The following is a 17,249-nucleotide window of genomic DNA, read 5'->3' as shown; positions in this document are numbered from 1 at the left end:
CACTCACTTGATTAGACTGAAAACACTGACGGGTAGTCACTGAACGATCCCGCGTCGGAGAGAGCTCTACCACACTCTAAAGTAGCTCCTCCAATGAGGCTTGATCAGCGCCAGGTGTGCGTTACAGTCCTTGGGTGTGACCGGTCAGCTGGCAGGGCCACATCCACCAGGCCTGAAGGTGCCTGTCATGACCGCACCCTCACACACACACACGCACACACCCATACACACCTGCCAGTACACAAACAAGGAACACAGGACAGCAGCAGTACAGAAGACACAACCCTCAAATAATAATAATAATGATGATAATAATAACAATAATAATAGTCCACACTGCTCATGGACCCCGAGTCCCTGGAACCAGGTCCGTGACAGTATCTTTGTATTTCCGGTGCTGATGCTGCACTGAGCGGACAGCTCCTGAAGCAGATTGTCAGATGATTTCTTTGCATTTTGCATCAGATTATAACTTTGTTTGTAAGATTCAGATAATTATTTATTAAAAGCTAGAGATTTTAAATGAGAATAAGAAAGAAAAGTATGTCTTTGTGCCCCCCTCTCCCTGTTTATGCCCTACATGATCCCCTGGCAAAACTTTGCTAGACCCGCCCATGCACAGTTACCAGCTGTCAGCTGCTTAGAAAAGGATCCTGGTGTTATTTGTCTCTCAGAAACAGTTCATAACTTCCCTTCAACTCATTCCTGTCACCTAAAAGGCAAACCTGTTTCTCCATCACTTATTCAGCTCTGATGATCCAGTAAGGACATCTCCTGGTTTCATCTTCATGTTTCCCTCTCACCACATATCCAAAACGACATCATGACCAGCAGCTTTACAGCTGTGGCTCCAGCATTTAGGGACCAGTTGATCCAATTCAATTTTGTGAATTTAATTAATGAAGTAGTGCAGAATGAGACAATGTGTGAAGTTAAAAATGCACCTCGGCACACCCTGATCATAGATGAGAGCACAGACATAACAGTGCACAAAATGCTAGTCCTGTATATTAAATACAGGGAGGAAAATAACGTCAACCATAAAACTGTGTTTGGTGGCATCATCCAGCTGACAGCATGCACGGCTCAGGATATTGTGCAGGCAATAATTCAGTTTTACACCAAGCACGAACTAGACCAGGGGTGGGCAAACTTTTAGATTCGTGGGCCACATTGAGTTCTAACATTTGACAAAGGGGCCGGAACAGGATCAGATAGAGGGCATGCTTTGAAAACATCACCTCATTGGGGGAAAAATACACATCTTGGGATATGGAGAAAACATGTGCTTTAATTTCCAATGAAAATGAAGAAAAGCGTTACAATAAAATCTCTGACTTCGAAATGAGTCTTTAAACACTGAAAATCAAATAAATGAACATTTTTATTTTAAAGCACTGAAGGTTCTGTTATCCTTCAGGATATCACCATCACTCTCCTTCTGACTCTCTCTTTTTTTTTTTTCTCAAAAATGGTAGGAGATGCAGATGTACTTGTCCTGTTCCTTTTATTCAATTTGTTTCCCCGGTGCCAAAAGTCAACAACGACCAGTGCAAGAACAAAACAATTGCAGCAAGTCAGTCTGTGAAGCGTTATATTTGATCTGCGCGCACTGTTCATTTTAACAACGTGCGTATCACGGAGAGACACACATTTTAATGGGAGCAGTGTTGTTGGTCTCCTTTTTTAGCCAGCGCATCAAAGTCTGGAGTTAGTTTTGTTGTGGCGATTCTCAGGATGGATCTGAGGTGTAGGTCTGTTAACTTGGATCTGTGGCTGGCTTTGTTGATGTTGATGTTCATGACGCTGAATGTCCGTTCACACACGAAGGTAGAGCCGAACAAAGCCAACATCATCTGCGCTTTTCGCCTTAGATTTGGAAACGCGGCATCATTGAGTGAAGCATAGAAGTCATTTAGTTTCAGAGAGCTGAACTTCTCTTTTAAGGCAGGGTCGGACTGAAGGTCGATGAGTTTGAGCTGAAGCTCCTCTGGAGCTGTTTCAGGGTCTTGTGACAGAGGAAAGGCCACCAATTGGAGTGACTTGTCAATTTTATCGAAATCCAAAAACCGACGGCAGAATTCTCCGTGCAGTGCATCCAGTGACTCACTGTATTTCTTTACTTTTGCTCCGGCCTCTTTCAGCGTGGCTAGTGTAGGAAAATGAGTGAATGACTTGTTCAAAATCTGCCTAGAGAATAAAGCCAGCTTGGATTTGAAGGCTTTCACGTTTGTGTGCATGGCATGCACAAACAGCTCCTTCCCCTGCAGTTTCACGTTGAGCTCATTCAAGTGTGAAAATACGTCCGTAGCAAACGCAAAGTCACACATCCAGCTGTTGTTGCTCAGCTCAGGAAATTCATCAGTCTTCCCCTGCCGCTCCAAAAACACGCCAATCTCCTCTTTGAGCTCCCACACTCGTTGAAACACTTCGCCCAAACTCAACCAGCGAACACAGGAGTGATAAAGCAGGTCCTGGTGATCCGCATCAGTTTCCTCCAGGAACGCAATGAACTGACGGTGCTGAAGTTGACGAGTTTCACCACAGGATTCACAACATGATTCAGCTGTAACACCGATTTACATAGAGATTCCTGGTGGAGGATGCAGTGGAGGAAAATGACATCCTGGTCAGGGTTTTCATCTTTCACTTTATTCTGGATTCTCCTGAGCAGGCCAACGTTTTTTCCCGTTAAATTCGGAGATCCATCTGTGGTGACGTTAACAAGCTTACTCCAGGGAAGCTTCATGTTTTCGATGGCAGCAGACACTCGTTCAAACAAGTCCTCTCCCCGTGTTTGTCCTTTCAGAGACTCCATTGTCAAAAACTCCTCCGTTATTTCAAAAGTTTTGTTGATTCCTCGGATAAAAATGAGGAGCTGAGCAGTGTCTTTGACATCGTTGCTTTCATCCAGTGCTAAAGAATAAAAAGTGAATGACTTCGCCTTTTTGTTTAATATGCTGGTGATATCTTCATCTATTAGTTCTACACGGCTAGTCACTGTCCGCCGTGATAAACTGATTTTCTCAAATTTGTCATTCGTCTCCGGGCACAAAATACAGTGTGGCAAAAAAGTATTTAGTCAGCCATCGATTGTGCAAGTTCCCCCACCTAAAATGATGACAGAGGTCAGTAATTTGCACCAGAGGTACACTTCAACTGTGAGAGACAGAATGTGAAAAAAAAATCCATGAATCCACATGGTAGGATTTGTAAAGAATTTATTCGTAAATCAGGGTGGAAAATAAGTATTTAGTCAATAACAAAAATACAACTCAATACTTTGTAACATAACCTTCGTTGGCAATAACAGAGGTCAAACGTTTACTATAGGTCTTTACCAGGTTTGCACACACAGTAGCTGGTATTTTGGCCCATTCCTCCATGCAGATCTTCTCGAGAGCAGTGATGTTTTGGGGCTGTCGCCGAGCAGCACGGACTTTCAACTCCCGCCACAGATTTTCTATGGGGTTGAGGTCTGGAGACTGGCTAGGCCACTCCAGGACTTTCAAATGCTTCTTACGGAGCCACACCTTTGTTGCCCGGGCGGTGTGTTTTGGATCATTGTCATGTTGGAAGACCCAGCCTCGTTTCATCTTCAAAGTTCTCACTGATGGAAGGAGGTTTTGGCTCAAAATCTCACGATACATGGCCCCATTCATTCTGTCCTTAACACGGATCAGTCGTCCTGTCCCCTTGGCAGGAAAACAGCCCCATAGCATGATGTTTCCACCCCCATGCTTCACAGTAGGTATGGTGTTCTTGGGATGCAACTCAGTATTCTTCTTCCTCCAAACACGACGAGTTGAGTTTATACCAAAAAGTTCTACTTTGGTTTCATCTGACCACATGACATTCTCCCAATCCTCTGCTGTATCATCCATGTGCTCTCTGGCAAACTTCAGACGGGCCTGGACATGCACTGGCTTCAGCAGCGGAACACGTCTGGCACTGCGGGATTTGATTCCCTGCCGTTGTAGTGTGTTACTAATGGTGACCTTTGTTACTTTGGTCCCAGCTCCCTGCAGGTCATTTACCAGGTCCCCCCGTGTGGTTCTGGGATCTTTGCTCACCGTTCTCATGATCATTTTGACCCCACGGGATGAGATCTTGCGTGGAGCCCCAGATCGAGGGAGATTATCAGTGGTCTTGTATGTCTTCCATTTTCTGATGATTGCTCCCACAGTTGATTTTTTCACACCAAGCTGCTTGCCTATTGTAGATTCACTCTTCCCAGTCTGGTGCAGGTCTACAATACTTTTCCTGGTGTCCTTCGAAAGCTCTTTGGTCTTGGCCATGGCGGAGTTTGGAGTCTGACTGTTTGAGGCTGTGGACAGGTGTCTTTTATACAGATGATGAGTTCAAACAGGTGCCATTCATACAGGTAACGAGTGGGGGACAGAAAAGCTTCTTACAGAAGACGTTACAGGTCTGTGAGAGCCAGAGATTTTCCTTGTTTGAGGTGACCAAATACTTATTTTCCACCCTGATTTACGAATAAATTCTTTACAAATCCTACCATGTGAATTCATGGATCTTTTTTTCACATTCTGTCTCTCACAGTTGAAGTGTACCTCTGGTGCAAATTACTGACCTCTGTCATCATTTTAAGTGGGGGAACTTGCACAATCGGTGGCTGACTAAATACTTTTTTGCCCCACTGTATCTGCTGTCTCTACCATACATTCTTTTAAAAACTCGCCCTCAGACAGTGGTTTGCTGGCCTTTGCTATTTTGAATGAAAGCATAAAACTGGCCTTGGTACTTGACTCTTGAATGGCAGTTTGACTTTGCTGAGCCTTCAAATTAGCTGCCAACTTCTCAGCAGCAGCTTCCCGTTCTTTTGTTGAGAGCTTGCTAGCATAATTAGCGTGCTTTGTGGCAAAGTGACGGCTAATATTATACTGTTTAAAAACCGCCACAGTTTCTTGGCATATCAGGCAAACAGCAGATGATCGGTGTTCAGTGAAAAAATATTTAGTTGTCCACTCCTTTTTGAACACTCAACATTCTCTGTCCACTTTCCTTTTCTTGGGTACGCTCATCTTCATAGAGGGTCGGTGGGTCACAGGGTAAAGTGCAAACGTGGAGTAATAGGCCTGCGCTTCACCTCAAGAAAGCCAATATATCTAGAGTGCGCCATCTAGTGAGGAAATATCAGAATTGCAGGGGAAATAAAACATTAACAAGGTTAATTTATTAAATTTTTTTCAAGTTTGGCGGGCCGGATCAAAACGTTTAACGGGCCGCATGTGGCCCCCGGGCCGTAGTTTGCCCATGCCTGAACTAGACATTCAGAGAATGGTGATGCTGACCTCTGATGGTGCCTCAGTAATGCTAGGAAAGCACAACGGAGTTGCAGCTTTATTAAAGCGGAAAATACCACACTTAACTGAACAGCACTGTGTAGCCCATAGAAAGGACTTGGGCATTGATGATGCGTGGAAAGATGTACCTTTGATGCGTGATGTGGAAACTCTTCTTAGAACTGTTTACTCCACTTTCTCTAGATCCACTGTAAATAGGGGAAAATTGGAAGAACTAGCAAAGGTTCTTGATGAGGATGCACTGTCATTCAGGCCTCTGAGTGAAGTGCGATGGCTGTCGCGTCACCAAGCTGTGAATGCTGAGGAACTACACTGTGCTGGAAGAATACTGCAAGAGAGAATCCAGTGATAACAGACATCCAGTGGCAAATTACTGTTACAAAAAGCTAACCGATTCAAACTTCAAGGTTACTCTCACCGCTCTGGGAGATGTTTTGGGTGAGCTGGCACACCTGTGTCTTTCTTTTCAAAGATGCAACCTGACTGAAGGGCACTGTGTAACACTGGTGGTGCAATACTAGACCTGTTAGTGCTACTTCTTGCCTTCTTTGCATGTAGTGCGGGCAGTATAGTTACCTTTAACCACAGTACGCGGACAGAAGGGAAATATGGACCAGATCAGACAGGTTCTAGATTCGTAGGAGCCAAGGGTGTATGACAACAGAGGACTTGTACACAGTAGGTGTAGAAAACACAGTTGCATTTATTAGCAATTATTAAAGTTGTGCACATTTAACAAAAGTAGAGCGCGCTTCTTGAAAACAAAATAAAATAAACCCCACAAATGGTCGACCTAAGGATATATTGTCTTTTGTGTCTTTTTTTTAAAAGTCAATTTCAGTCTTTCAATGTTCAGTAGTCACTCAGTGTGTTTGTAACCAGTCGGGTTACAATCTACCAGTTCATCCGGCTCTTTGGGCTGGGCTCGCCATCCAGTACTGGAAAAGGGATCCTCGATTCTTCTCAGGTCCTCAAAACCAATCCAATCCAAATAAGCAAAGCAAAAAACCTGACCTGGGGACCAGGCCAGAACACAGTAGTTCAACATTTAAGCTATCATGCCTGTAACTTATTATTACTACTGGTTGCTTGTAGTGCTTCTAAATTTTCTTCAAAATATTCTATGTTGTACAACAAATTATTCTCATTTCAAAGGGAAAAAGTGCATAGGAAACACACATTTAAAACAATACAAAATAGCTCAGCAGTGCATTAAAAATACACATTGGCTTGAGACTTATCAAGTTTCAGCTAAGTACAGTGCAGGTGAAGGCACTTAATTTCACGTTGCTAATACTTAATTGTGCAGAACTATAATTAGCACCATGAGAAAAGTGAACATGTGCTAACATAACGTCGCACAAAACCATACATTATACATCAATACCACAGTAATGTGACATAAACCTTTAAAGAACATCTCGTATGCAGTGCAGCAGACTCAGTGCTAATTGCTTTAGCCTCAGAAAAGGCACTTTCATTGCAAAATGGCTAACAGAAGTTAGCATCGGAGCTAGCGGCAAGTAGCATGCTATGCTAGCGCACGTGTACTGCCTGGGACTTACCATGCAAAGCAACAAATGCTACACGGGGCTTCACAGTGCTCACGTTGGCTCACGGCCTCTGGAATACAGTATCACTCTTATTATTCTCGCCGAAAAAAGGACTTTCACTATCCAGCTAGCTTCTTCGCCGCACGGGTAAACTGCTCTTTCACCGTCTGCGTCTCTGGCGTATCTTACTGGCACACGAAGGCACGCACAGGTGTCTCAGCAGCGCACAGACTGGGGGGGAGGGTCAGACCGGCCAATGATTGGTCGCTCAGTGGATCTGACAAACACACTCTAAAGGACTAAGTCCTGCCCCCACACCATCTATATACCACATATACATATGTACATATTAAACTTATGTTTACATGCTTTTTATCAGTATTTATTATAATTAATTTTGTTTTTATCAATATTTATTCCCATCGTGAGAGTATGAATATTTATACTTTTAATCCCGTTCTTAACACTGGGTTACACTATCCCCTCTTAGAATCATGCAAGTCCCTTTGCATGGGATAGCTAAACGGTAATGACAGGGGAACCAGCCTTCATGGGGATGACCACAGAATCTTGTTCTGTCAAGGCACTGGTAAAAGCCAGGCTTAGACCTTGAAACAGGGACTGGGCAATGGAAACGAGAGGATTTCCCAACCGACTATATTGCAGTCGTTCTGGTTGGGTTCTTGTTCTCTCTGAGCGCCTTACAGTCGCTGTGGCTTCACTCTCAGTATTTGACTGACTTGAGTTTGCTTGATTATCATTTGAGTTGTCTTCTTCCACTGGCCCATCACAGGTAGATCCATCGGGTAAGTTGGCATCACTCTCGCTTTCATTGTCAGTGGTTGAGTGTTCCACCATGGTTTCACTCTCCTCTAGGCTTCCATATCCAAGTGGATTTCCACATTCAGGTAAGTTGTCACATCCGGTTAAATTGTCAGCTCCAATCAAGTTGTCATGTTCATGTAAGTTGTCTCCTCCAGGCAGGTTGTCATGTTCATGTAAGTTGTCTCCTCCAGGCAAATGAGTTTCAGTATGATCGTGATCATTAGGGTGTGTCTTTGGCTGGGGAATCTCATAGACTCGAGTGACCTTTATGGGCTCTTGAAGAGGTTCCTCTCTGAACCAACAGATATCCTCATCTTCCAGTTCTGAATGATCACATTCCTCATGTTGTTTAGGTGATTGCCTTGTTTTTGGTTTGCGTACATGAGTTGGTTGGACAGGTTTCTCTTCAACAGGGGCAAGAAAACCACAAGGGAGCAAGAGATCGCGGTGGACTGTGCGGACTGGGCCCTCTTTTGTTAGGGGTTTTATACTGTAGACGGGCAAGTCACCTGCTTGGTTCACCACAACGTGAATATCAGTCTCCCACTTGTCGGCTAGCTTGTGCTTGCCTCTGAGACGGACTGCACGCACCAAAACTCTGTCACCTGGCTCTAGTTTTGAGGGTTTCACTCGCATATCAAATCTTGTTTTGTTTCTTTCTGCCATTTTGTTAGCATGGTCTGTTGCTAGTTTGTAGGTCTCTTGTAGAGTTGCCTTTAGTTTTGTTATGTACTGAGAATGCGACTTGAAACTTTTGTTGTTAAAGGGCAGCCCAAATGCTAGATCGACTGGCAATCTTGGCTGACGGCCAAACATTAACTCATATGGGGCAAAACCGGTTGTATCATTTTTCGTACAATTGTACGCATGAACGAGTGGTTTGACATAGTTGTGCCACTGAGTTTTGTCCTTTTCCTCAAGAGTACCTAGCATACTTAGTAACGTTCTATTGAAACGTTCTACCGGGTTTCCTCTGGGGTGATAGGGTGTTGTCCGGATTTTGCGAATGCCCATGATCTTGCAAAGCTCTTGGATAATGTGGGACTCAAAGTCGGGACCTTGATCGCTATGCAATCGTTCAGGTATCCCGTAGTGGACTATGAAGTTGTCCCAAAGGGCTTTTGCAACGGTCTGAGCTTTCTGATTGCTGGTAGGGATGGCTAATGAATATTTCGTGAAATGATCGGTTAATACAAGCACATCCTTTACATTACTTCGATCAGGCTCAATGGACAGGAAGTCCATGCAGACTAATTCGAGGGGTCTGGTGGATTTGATATTCACAAGTGGAGCTGCTTTTTCTGGAGGAGTTTTACGTCTTACACAGCGGTTGCATGTTTTGATCTTATGTTCTATATATGCTGCCATGCGAGGCCAATAGAACCTTGTTCGGGCAAGATCTAAGGTACGTTCAGTGCCTAAGTGGCCCATGTCACAGTGGAGGCTTTGGAAGACTGAGTCACGGAGCTGTTCAGGTAAGACAAGCTGGTAGGTAACATCTCCTCCATCTTGGCGAGTTCGATACAGGATGTTATTGTGCATCTCCAATCGATTGAGCTCTCGGAGTAGAAGGTTGATGTCAGGAAGTTCAGCTCGCACAGTTGGTGGGACCTTTTCTCCAGTTTCAATTTGTGCAATAACTTCCCTCAGACAAGGGTCTGTTCTTTGTTCGTTTGTGATCTGTTCAAGGGACATATGGGGTATAACAGGAAGACCACCACAGTCATTTTCATTGACAAAGTCACCTGGAATGGCAGCTGCAGAAGTGGCTAGCGAGTGAACCAAAGGGATGGTGTCATTTTGAGAGCTGCAGACAATGTGTTTCTCACAGATGGCAGACACTACTTCAGGACTTAAACTGCTGTCAGGTAGGGACAGGTGAGTCTGTGTGAACTGCTGTATGCGGTCGAGCTCTTTTTGGGAGACTGCGTCGTTAAGCAACTCGCCATGTGGCCGTCTAGAAAGGCCATCAGCATCTGAGTTAAGCTTGCCTGCTCTGTACTGGAGCTTAAAGCTAAATGTTGACAGGGCAGCTAGCCATCTGTAACTCATGGCATCCATCTTAGCAGTAGTTAATATGTACGTCAGAGGATTATTGTCTGTTACGACAGTAAACTGATTTCCATATAAGTAATCTGCAAACTTTTCCGTTACTGCCCACTTCAAAGCTAAGAACTCTAACTTATGGGCGGGATAACGAGATTCACTCCTAGACAACCCACGGCTTGCATAAGCTATCACCCTAGTCTGGCCATTCTGCTCTTGATAGAGCGCGGCGCCAAGCCCTGTAGTGCTGGCGTCGGTATGGAGCGTATATGGCAGTTTAGGGTCGGCAAAACCCAATACAGGCGCAGTACTGAGCTTTTCAATGATGGTTTTGAAAGCAAGATAACAAGAGGGAGTCCATCGCTCGCCGAAAGGTGTCTTGGGGTCATGGTACTGGACAGACTTAGCTTTAGGCTTTGTGCTTTTGCGCAAAGGAGGGTAGCCTGATGTTAAGTCAGTGAGGGGCTTAACGATACTCGAATAGTTCTTAATGAACCGCCTGTAGTACCCTGAAAAGCCTAAGAATGAGCGGAGCTGTTTAAGATCACGGGGCACAGGCCAGGTACTTAAGGCTTCCACCTTTTCAGGGTCAGTCTCCACTCCCTTGCTGGACACAATATGCCCAAGATATCTGACAGAAGTTTGGAAAAATTTGCATTTTTCGGGTGAGAGTTTGAGCCCATATTCTTTCAGGCGATCAAGAACTTTCATTAAGCGAGCCTCATGTTCTTCAAGTGTCTTGGAGAATACAATGATGTCATCGAGAAACACGATCACTTCGCGCAGGTTCATGTCGCCCATACATTTCTCCATGAGCCGCTGGAATGTGCTGGGGGTGTTTGTAATGCCTTGGGGCATTCTATTAAATTCCCAAAAGCCGATGGGACATACGAACGCCGTCTTTGGTTTGTCCAGCTCCTCCATCTCAATTTGGTAGTACCCAGATTTTAAATCCAGGACAGAGAACCATTGCGACCCGATCAAGGTGGAAAACGTTTCCTCCAAATTGGGGAGAGCGTAAGCATCTTTTATAGTCTGCACGTTAAGCTTTCTGTAGTCGATACAGAGGCGGACTTCACCATTTTTCTTCCGCACGACTACAATGGGTGAAGAGAAAGGGGAGGTAGATTCCCTGATCACGCCAGCTTCTTGCAGTTCTTTGAGGTGCTTACGGACTGCCTCCAGGTCGTTTGGATGTATGGGACGCGCTCTATGCTTGAACGGTGTTTCATCTGACAACCTGATTGTGTGTTTCACTTGATCCGTCTTTCCAAAGTCAAGATCATTCTGTGCAAACACTTCGGGCATTTGGCTTAGTTTTTCGGTTATGCGCTCCTTCCATTCAGCGCTAATAGGGGAAGAGTCAAAGTTATATGTTACATTTGACTTCTGCTCAGTTCGGGATCTTGGAGTTCTCACTGAGTGTTCGTGAGATAGAACTCTTTGATATGCACTGACTTCTCCGATGACACAATTTAGAGGGATTGTCACATCATGTTCGGATTCATTGGTGAGTATAACTGGTACAAGGTAAGGTGCTCGTTCAGGTAGGTCTATGAGACAAGGTTTCACAAGGATGTCACCAGGTAAGGCTGACATTCGTGGATACTCTAACAAGACAGACTTTTCACCGTTACCGGCTGACACAGCTACAGCACCATCTAGAACAACAGTTTGGCCTGCTGGAATCAACTGTGGCTCTTTGTTGTGCATCGTCACTAAACCAAGACTACTGTCTTTGGACTGTTTGTGTCGTGACTCAAGAACTTTTAGAACTGCCCTATAGCCATATGGCAGGTTCAGCTGCAGTTCATGGCATGTGTTAGAGTACAGCTCATAAAGTACATCTAATGTGTTTGTCCCAATTAGCACTAAGGACTGAGAAGCTGTGCGCACATCGGGGACAACTAAGGCAAGTGTCGGCACTTCAGCTTCAATGCCAAGGAAGTCCTTTGGGAAAGTGACATGCAGTTCAATGTAGCCTAAGTAAGGCACAGACTGACCGTTGGCACCCTCAACTTCTAAAAGTTCAAACAATGGCTTAATCTCATGAGAGGACAAATGCTGACGATAGTAGGACTCGGGGACTGTAGTCACCTGGGAACCAGTATCTAGCAAACAACTCACTGTGTGACCATTAACTTTCACTTGTGCAGTACTCTTCGTACCAATTAGACCTTTAGGAAAGTCGAAGGAATCTGATCTTGTGTGTGACTTTAGGCTGGCACGCTTTTTAGGTGAAGCTTTTTGTTTAACCTGGGTGGGACGGGTTAACAAAGCATCAGCCTCCATTTGTCCCGCAACGGAGGCAGAATTTAGTTTAAAGAAAGCTGGTCATTCTGCCTGTCCCATATCTGCCTTCTCACTCTTAATTCCTTTCGTTTTGCAACTACAAGGGCAGGATTGGGCTCTGACTCACAAGTGGCTACTATATGTCCATCTTCCCCACAGCGGAAGCAATACCAGGGCTTGGGCCTAGTACTGCGGCGGCTGGGTGGAGGTGAGTCTTCAGGTTTGGCATGGTCAGGTTTTTTATTTTCAGGTTTCCTTGTTCGAACTGTCTTCAGTGTTGCTTGTTTCTTTGGCTTCACAACGGCAGCTAATTGGCTTTTTAGATCGGCAACTTGTTTTTTTAGCTCTTCTAGACTATCTGACTGTGCTTGGCGAACATCTGCATTTGTTTCAGTGACCATCTGTTCATGAGACACTGCTTTTGGTTTCGTGGCGCTAAAGTGTTTCTTCATTCGCGTGTTTTTAACTTCTTGTCGGTTTTCTGCAGTACGCAGGAGAAGCAATAGCTCTGCATAAGTGGGCGGCTCCTTATGCTTTAGCTCCAATTGCAACTCCGTTAGCAAGTTATCATCCCAGCAGCCTCTGTAAAACTGTTTAAGAAGCTGCTTATTTACTTCATGTGGTTCAAGCCCACCTCTGCGCACGGTGTGATTGACTGCCACCTGCAAACGAAGCAGATAAGCAGAGGGCTTTTCACCATGATCTTGGAGGGTGTTCATGAAGCGTACAAACAGTTCCTCACCATCTTCGACGGTGCCAAAAGCTGAATCCAGAAGTTTAAGATAGTCTGCAGGAGTGGCTTCTGGCCCAAGAGGGCGGATGACATCAGAAGCGGGAGCAAGGAGACTTTCAAGAATCTTACGAGTTTTTCCCAACTCGGACAAAGAAGCATCTTCCATCAACAAGTCAACATGAGAACGCCATGTTTCATAGTCAGCTTCGCTGTAAGGTCTGGGCATCTTGCCAGAGAAAGCTCTGAGTCTTAATGTAGAGTGAGCATGTGATGTCTTTTCAACACTCTTGACAACATGCTCGACTACTACTTTCTGAACCTCTGGTGGGTTGAGGTCAGTTGGACTCAACATTTGAGGTGTCAAGTTTGGTCTCATAGGGCGTTGGAATGTGCCCTGAATGGGTTCAGGAGGGTGAGGCAGTTCAGTTAAGACTGAAGGTGAGGCTCCAAGTTGTGTGGATCCTACCACAGGGCAAGTCTGATCAGCAGCATCATTTTCAGGGTTTCTCTCAGCTGTCTCAGCAGCTTCAATGGTGTTCCCTATTGTGGATAGGGCCTCCCGCAACACTTCTTCGAAATCCTTCCCACTTAACTTGGCTAAACCCTTCAGGTTGCTAATGTAAGCCTCAGTAACACTGCCCCCTACGGTCTTAGTATAGACGTCAGTTAAGGCTCGAATGCGGTAACTGACATCTGGATTGTCAGTGGACTGTAAGAGGTAAGGCAGCTTAGGTGCTAATATTTCAACGGCTGCACCGGACTCGAACTCTACAATCTGGCTTTTGTGGAATGCAGAAGAGTCATCATCGACAGCGAGTACTCTACGAATAGTACCATGTTGCTCCAGAAACTCAAATACCTCTTTGTCTTTCTCTCTATCTGTAACACCGCTAACAATAATGGCATTTGGTACTTTAACGGCATACTTCTCGACAAAATCCATTTTCACAGTATGTGAGCATTTGATCAAAGGTCAAAGAGGATTCCAATGTTGTCACACAACACTCTAGGCTCCTGGCTGGCTCGCCACTTTTACTTATGTAACACTGGTGGTGCAATACTAGACCTGTTAGTGCTACTTCTTGCCTTCTTTGCATGTAGTGCGGGCAGTATAGTTACCTTTAACCACAGTACGCGGACAGAAGGGAAATATGGACCAGATCAGACAGGTTCTAGATTCGTAGGAGCCAAGGGTGTATGACAACAGAGGACTTGTACACAGTAGGTGTAGAAAACACAGTTGCATTTATTAGCAATTATTAAAGTTGTGCACATTTAACAAAAGTAGAGCGCGCTTCTTGAAAACAAAATAAAATAAACCCCACAAATGGTCGACCTAAGGATATATTGTCTTTTGTGTCTTTTTTTTAAAAGTCAATTTCAGTCTTTCAATGTTCAGTAGTCACTCAGTGTGTTTGTAACCAGTCGGGTTACAATCTACCAGTTCATCCGGCTCTTTGGGCTGGGCTCGCCATCCAGTACTGGAAAAGGGATCCTCGATTCTTCTCAGGTCCTCAAAACCAATCCAATCCAAATAAGCAAAGCAAAAAACCTGACCTGGGGACCAGGCCAGAACACAGTAGTTCAACATTTAAGCTATCATGCCTGTAACTTATTATTACTACTGGTTGCTTGTAGTGCTTCTAAATTTTCTTCAAAATATTCTATGTTGTACAACAAATTATTCTCATTTCAAAGGGAAAAAGTGCATAGGAAACACACATTTAAAACAATACAAAATAGCTCAGCAGTGCATTAAAAATACACATTGGCTTGAGACTTATCAAGTTTCAGCTAAGTACAGTGCAGGTGAAGGCACTTAATTTCACGTTGCTAATACTTAATTGTGCAGAACTATAATTAGCACCATGAGAAAAGTGAACATGTGCTAACATAACGTCGCACAAAACCATACATTATACATCAATACCACAGTAATGTGACATAAACCTTTAAAGAACATCTCGTATGCAGTGCAGCAGACTCAGTGCTAATTGCTTTAGCCTCAGAAAAGGCACTTTCATTGCAAAATGGCTAACAGAAGTTAGCATCGGAGCTAGCGGCAAGTAGCATGCTATGCTAGCGCACGTGTACTGCCTGGGACTTACCATGCAAAGCAACAAATGCTACACGGGGCTTCACAGTGCTCACGTTGGCTCACGGCCTCTGGAATACAGTATCACTCTTATTATTCTCGCCGAAAAAAGGACTTTCACTATCCAGCTAGCTTCTTCGCCGCACGGGTAAACTGCTCTTTCACCGTCTGCGTCTCTGGCGTATCTTACTGGCACACGAAGGCACGCACAGGTGTCTCAGCAGCGCACAGACTGGGGGGGAGGGTCAGACCGGCCAATGATTGGTCGCTCAGTGGATCTGACAAACACACTCTAAAGGACTAAGTCCTGCCCCCACACCATCTATATACCACATATACATATGTACATATTAAACTTATGTTTACATGCTTTTTATCAGTATTTATTATAATTAATTTTGTTTTTATCAATATTTATTCCCATCGTGAGAGTATGAATATTTATACTTTTAATCCCGTTCTTAACACTGGGTTACAACTGCTTGGCAAGAGCAAAGATTGAGAAGTTGCGTTCCCAATACTTGACAGAGGAAAAGGATGTTAAGTGGAGTGACCGTGTCATAGAGGCGATGAGGGCCTTATCTGCTGATGGCAGGAATACCAGTGAGATTACTCGTGTTATTCGTAAGCTTTGTGATGACTCGGATGCTCGTTTTCCAGAGGATGAATTAAAGAGGCTGAATTAAAGGAGTGGTCTGCATTTGACATTGAGGCATTGACCTCAGACATCAGCTTTGAGTATGGAGCAGGAGACATTGCCACACTGGCAAAGAAGTACGAGGCCATTCTCCGCCCTCCACATTCAGTGGAGGTCATAAACAGTGAATATTCTGATTTCAAGTACATAATGAGGCACAAACTTAAACATGGGTCAATCAGCACATTCTCAGATATGGTGGCTGCAATGCTAAAATGTGAAGAGCTAAAACACATCTCACAGCTTGTGGATATTTGTGCTATATTTCAAGCATCCAGTGCAGATTGCGAAAGAGGCTTTAGTTTAATGAATCGTCTCAAAACAGCATCCAGAAATCGTCTTGAGGCGGACCATTTGGACCAGCTGATGCGCATAACGTCAAAGCTGCAAGCAGACGAAGCCATCAACCTGGACGACGTGAGAAGGACAGACGGGAAAAATAAGGTGAAATTTAAGCTCTTAATAAGTTTACTACTCATCTAGTGTCATTTATTGAGTTTTCATTTATGGATATTAATCATTAAATACTGTCACTAGTTTATGAGTATTAGAAATGCAAATAATTGTGTCATTATATACTGTATTTTGCAGACAAAGAGTTACAGGACAGTAGGACTGTCTCCCAGACCGCAGTAGGACAGGAGGACCAGGAGCTTCATAGACTGGCTCATGCTCATCATAACACAAGCTTTATAATAAAAATATTAAGTTTCAAAAATTGGAGTTTATAATAGGCTTGATTTGGTTGGCAGTTCATGTTTTGCCATAGTTAAAGTTAAATATTCATACTTCCAATAGCGTTGACATAGTGCACAGGTCATTATTAAAAAAAGATTTTTGTAATTTTCACTGTAAGTGGGCTAAAGCTCTTAATTAAAGGTATTCTAACAGAAATGTAAATGCTGTAATTTGGCTCTTTTTATAAACCATGTAACTTTGATGGATGCATGCTGTCGTCACCACATTGTACACATCTAATGTCGCTCACAGTGGTCCAAGGGTCCGCTCAGGGAGTCTGTGAGTTTGCTCACACACATGAAAAATTAGAGGGAACATTGGTTGTGCCATCAGTTAGCCCTTCCCGGGGCTGCCGACCCCTGGTCTAAAGTTTTAATTAAGTTCAGTGTTGCTGTTCATTTATTTTGCTTTGCAGCCACATTAGTAGTAGTGATAAGTCAAACCACTATGTTTCTTTTTGTTCCTTTTTCTTTCCAGCTGCTGGACATGATGCAGGGTGGACAGTTGATGAGGAGGATGACAACTTTGTGTTGTTTCCAGGCTGAAGGAAGTTTCATATGTTCCAAGCCATGGCCATGATATTTGGATTTTTTGAACATCATCAATTTCATTTGCTTGTTGTTCTGCTGTGTTTCAATAACACTCTGACTCTGCATAAGCATGTTCTGTGAAAATCTATTTAGCTTTCTGATTTCTTACTTTTTTGCACGTTAGTCACACTTACATGTTTCAAACAAATTTTAATGTTAGACAAAAATAATTCCAGTAAATTCAAAATGCAAATATTAAATGATGTATTTATTTATCAAGGGAAAAAACCTAAATCTACTTGGACCCTCTGTGTTACCCTTGGCAGGAAGAGCTGCAAGGAGGAATTTTAGCCCACTGTAGAACTTTTTATAAATAAATTCAGCCACACTGAAGGCTTGTCGAGCATGAACAG

At 43.9% G+C, this 17,249-nt stretch overlaps 1 pseudogene; it reads right to left on the bottom strand.

Moving 5' to 3' along the window:
- Positions 1 to 1,655: 1,655 nt before the first annotated feature.
- On the bottom strand, positions 1,656 to 2,905 carry LOC146701162 (general transcription factor II-I repeat domain-containing protein 2A-like; annotated as a pseudogene).
- Positions 2,906 to 17,249: the final 14,344 nt, after the last annotated feature.

Source organism: Copadichromis virginalis, linkage group LG9, assembly GCF_057382275.1.
Source record: "Copadichromis virginalis isolate Kocher_CV1m ecotype Utaka linkage group LG9, C_Virginalis_male_GT1.1, whole genome shotgun sequence".
Classification (NCBI taxonomy): domain Eukaryota; kingdom Metazoa; phylum Chordata; class Actinopteri; order Cichliformes; family Cichlidae; genus Copadichromis; species Copadichromis virginalis.
Note: the sequence above shows the minus strand (reverse complement) of the source record. Positions and strands in the feature narration are given on the sequence as shown.